This window comes from Manis pentadactyla, chromosome 4, assembly GCF_030020395.1.
Source record: "Manis pentadactyla isolate mManPen7 chromosome 4, mManPen7.hap1, whole genome shotgun sequence".
In the NCBI taxonomy this organism is placed as follows: Eukaryota; Metazoa; Chordata; class Mammalia; order Pholidota; family Manidae; genus Manis; species Manis pentadactyla.
In genome coordinates, this window is record NC_080022.1 from 165001959 (window position 1) to 165006899 (window position 4941).

The 4941-nt window shown below is 37.0% G+C and overlaps 1 protein-coding gene across 12 annotated transcripts in view; it reads right to left on the minus strand.

Moving 5' to 3' along the window:
* Positions 1 to 1097: 1097 nt before the first annotated feature.
* The window catches only part of LUC7L3 (LUC7 like 3 pre-mRNA splicing factor), a 26062-nt gene continuing 22218 nt past the window's right edge, over positions 1098 to 4941 (minus strand). For 5 of the 12 annotated variants that reach the window (XR_008997352.1, XM_036879589.2, XM_057501356.1 and 2 more), the window contains one exon: positions 1098 to 4941. This exon is cut by the window's right edge. The gene's annotated coding sequence lies outside the window, so the exon portion shown is untranslated. The other 7 variants (XR_008997354.1, XM_036879592.2, XM_036879595.2 and 4 more) reach the window with 4 other exon arrangements.

The following is a 4941-nucleotide window of genomic DNA, read 5'->3' on the forward strand; positions in this document are numbered from 1 at the left end:
CTCCCTCATGTATTTTCAATTGTTTTAAACAAGGAACACAGGAGGTCAGCATTGGTTGTTAACGGCCCGAAATCACTTGTGAAATGAGATTCTAGGTGAACACGATAAATTTGAAAGAAGTTACTGTCGCAAGAAAACCAATTTCCGAGCACAGTAATTCCATTCAAAGATTTTCATGTACTTCTAAGATTTTTAAGTTGTGAAATGAATTAAATACCAGAATGCTATCTTAGTAAGTTCCAGTTATTTAGGTTAAAATACAGTATGGAATGATCTAGAATTCATTGCTTCATAACATTTACTTACAGTGAGGGAGACTCTTAACTGAGAGCACTGCCCCTTCCTAGCCCTCATAGCATAGTCCTTCCTACACAGGTCAGAGGCCTGGGGGAGCCACTGCTGCCAGGACTCTTACTCAGCCAAGGTGTTCCTATTTTGTTCACTGATTATCCAGTGTCAGAACAGCACGAGACACAGTGGCACTGGACCACTGTGCTGAATCAACTCCTGGCTAAGCCCTGACCTCACACTAAGGGTTGGAGGGTGGTTCCCAGGTTTCATCTGGATAGCATGGGTGGGGCTGAGGTCACTGCTAACTGCTTTAACGCCTCAGCGCTACCTTAATTGCATGCACCTGCAGGTGCATTTCAAGTTTTTATTATATCCCTTTCAAAGAACATTTAATACCTCATGGTACCCCTCCTATGGGTAAAACAAGGCCAAAAAGCAGCAGCCTTTCTGAAGTGACAATCTAACTTGAACAAGGGAAGGATGTGCTGAACATGGGTCAGTCTGTTGCCAGTTGTCCTTCCTAGAATGACATAAATCTGAGAAAAGCTTCCTTGGAAGCTGCTTAGACAATAAAACCAACAGCTCCCTGGCTGATACCCAAATGAAAATCATGAGAGAAATATAGTATCTTGAATAAAGTATACATTTAGGCCCTATTTCTAGCTTTTAAACTACAAAGACCCCAAATTTGGCCCTCAAAACAGTTCCTTTTAAATCTGCCATTCATTGGACGGGGTTGATTTCATGAAATACATGATGTTAATGTCTACTTCATTAGTCACTGCCTATACCAAGACCTTTTCCCATTCTTTTTTTAAATTTAAATTTTATTAAGAAATATCATACATACAAAAAACACATAATACAGTTGAAAAGAAACTGCCACCCAGCCTTTGCAACAGAGCATTATCACCAGTTCCTCTGAAGGCTCCTCCTTGCCCTCCAAGGTCTCATTTCCCTCCATCCCTCCAATGCGATGGGTGACACTGAATTTCATGGCAATCATTTCCTTTCATTTACCATGTTTTACCACCTGCATCTGACCTCCACAGAAATGGAATCAGTGGAAGTATTCTTCTGTAACTTGCTTTTCTGACCACTGAGATCACCCATGTTCACAGGTGCAGTGTAGTTCAGTCTGACTTGTGTGGAATTCCACTGCAGGAATAAACCACAGTATTTATCCAGTGGACTGCTGAAGGATACTTGGGTTCTTTCCAGGTTTTTTTCCTTTTCTTCCTATTACAAATAATGCTGTTATGACATTTTTACATCCATCTTCTGGCACACACGTTAAGGATTTCTCTAGAGTTATGTGTCTGGGGTGGAAGGGCCCCAAGAGAAGTTACGGCACAGCCGGTTGTGCCGAACTGTTTACCGAAGCTGTTGTTCCTATACATTCTCAAGTATGCTGACAACTGATCTACTTGGAATGGCTGAGGGGAAAAAACAGATCAACTATGAAATTCTCAAACTGCATTTCAAAATAGGAAATTCAAAAATTTGATACAACCATGAAAACCACACTTACTTTTGTTTTGGTTTACTTAAAATGTACTTTAAAAAACTCCATGTTAAAATTTAGAACTGCTGTTTCCTGTCTCCAATGTTTCTAAATAAACCAAGCGAAAATAGCAAGATTCATAGAACATGTGTAGCAACATATATAAAAAGATCTATACATATATGCTTACATGCCCTGCCACCCACCTCCCCACAAAAAAAACAGTTGGAAGAACAACTGGTAACAGTAGTAGCTCCTGGAGAGAGAGGAGAGAGGGAGGGACAGAAGTAGAAGGGAGACAGATCGCTACATACTTCTAGTGTTTCTGAACCTTGTACAAGCATTACATGTGCAATACAAAACTTTATAATTATAAAGTAATCACCTGGGGTTCTTTCTAAAAATTTGGCCTGAACTGAAATCTGAAAACCAACCCTAAAGTCATATCCCACAGAAAATATATACAATAAATTCTCAAGTGCTGTTTCATGCACCTTAGGGTAATGTTTAAGAACATTCACACAGCTCTACAATGTATTTTTAAAAGCATAGAATGGAAACAAGCTCAAGAAGCTTCTACCTTAAATTGTTCAGTTTTAACATCTCTAAAACTTTAATCAGAAGGTATCTGAACTCAATCTTTATGTGGTCATTGTTCTCAGACCTTAAAAATAGGGTCAGTGTGTCTGCTGTGATACTCAGTATATTGAAGAACTTGGACAGACCACTGCCAGGGAGAGATTGTTAAAATATCTAAACTGGGAAGGAAATACTAGTTTATTAAAAGCTCAAGAAAAGGCATTTTAATCCTTATTGAAAAATATATTCTCATCTGGGGGAAAATGTCAAAAAAAAGGGGGGAAGATGCACTTCTTTCTACATTGCAGAAGGAAGGATGCCAGAGCATCAGCCTCAACACCTGGTCCCCTTGAGAGGCACCATGAAAAGTAAGCTATCACACCAGTACTATAGTTGACTCTGGCCAATTAGAAGTTCATCCAATTTATTTTGATTAATGAACTGTTTAAAGTCTTTACCTTTTAGAGATACAAGGTGAAATATTTACACATTATGTCTAAGACTTGACTGAAAATAATAGGGGGCAAGGGATACACACAAATGATGTTAAGACAGGCCATTGTGTCTTATTGGTGATGAGCTTTCATAGAGGCTAATTATACTGTTCTACATTTGTGTATGCCTTCAATTCTCCTAAATAAAAAGTTTAAGAATTCCTGATTCCAATCTTATCAAGTAATCTCCTGATCAATTGGCGCCCCTTAAAAGCTTTGCAGAGAAAATACATATTCATCAACTGACAACTTTTTGATGTGCACCACAGAAATGTATATTGTTACAGTTAATTAGCGTGTGCCCTCTATATTGAATTCCTGTGAACTTGGTTAATAAGAATCATTTCCTCCTGAACCTGACAAATTTGGGGTGATGGGGTGACCCAACTTTTAGATCTCCACAGCTGAAGGCCATACCTTAGTTACTAAGAAGTCAGGCCTCTCCCTCAAATCCTACAAAGCTTCAATAGTGATCAACAGACCTAAGTGTCTACAACAGAGATGAAGATGATGAAAACTTTTCATGAACTCATTTCTGTACTTCATTAAAATAATTTAGCTATTGATGCTACACGAGGCAGAACAAATCAGGCATTTTAACACGTTAGTTTTTTGTTTTCCATTTTTCTTAATACTTAGTAACAGAATACGGTAAATTATTACTTTAAGTCTTTTACTCCTCATCCACAATCCTGTCAAACTACACAAAGCAGAGTTTTGAAGGTGGCTGACTTTGTGTTACATTGTTTCCCCATCTCAATCCTTGTGTGAATCATATCTGGCAAATTCAGAGATAACCCATTCACCTATTTCTGAGCCCCCAGGATCAGCTGGGTAAGCCATGTGTGCTCTGTCCACACAGCATTATCTCATACAGAGCCTCTGAAGTGGTAGCTTCATTATTTTCCAAAGCCTGGTGGAGGCTGTTTTAGTCAATTCTTCAACTTCAATGCACACAGAGACTGTACTCCATGGGCTCGTTAAGCATCACCATGGAGCAACATGACCTTAGATAAGTCATCTAACCCATTTTTACTTGCTTTCTCTACCTATAAACTAATGGCAGTATTTGAAAATCATAATCAGAAAGAATTGCTATGATATACGTAGCTGGAGATAATACTTTCATACAGCTAACAAAGCTGGCTATACATAGAAACAGTCTGTCAAATTTGCTGTCTGTAGGAAAAAAATCACCTGTTCATGCAGTTTTTTAAAAAAGATCCTTGTTATATGTACTACACACCCCATACACACAAATGAATACATTTGTAATGTGACAAGACCAGATGAAAAGAAATCTTGATACAGGATTTAAAACAAAGACAAAAATTAGTTAAAAGTTCTTGAATGCTCTTCTACATAATTATTTCATCATAGCTAGAATATGACAGTATTTGTCAGAATTGTTTGAATTTTATTCTACTACTAAAGAACTCTCAGGGATGTAAAAATATATTCTAGGTCACTGTACATCTTTGCTATTAAAAGCAAAATTCAAAATTTATTCATAACCACCCAAAATTGAAGCACCATTATTTAAAACATTTAAATTAGTCCTAAACAAAACAAATCAGATAAAACTGTACACTAACACCTCTAACAGTGCACCTCTTATATTTAAAACAAGGGACTATTTCAGAGTCAATAACTTTATTAGAAAAAGATTAATACTAAAACTTTTCAATGACAGAGACAATCAAATCTGTAACATAAAGTCAGAGATACTTTATTTTCACTTCTAAATCCAAAGGCTAGGTAAGCAGAGTTGTAAAAATGGAATCCCACTTAAACCGATTCACACAAATACTAACGTTTAATCCTGTTTTCAAAGTCCAAGAATGAAAACTTGCAATTAAACAGTGAGCAAGCCACATGTTTAAGTAATATTTCTTAAAAAGTCTTAAAGAAAAAAATATGATACAGGACCTAAGTTTTCAGTGGCATATATATGCTATTAACACGTGTTCTGAAATCTGGTAGGTCACATCAGTTCTGAATAAACTTTTAATTAAAAAAAACATACTAACTGAGCTTTATACTTTTTCTATGCCACTAAAGTTTTCTTTCACC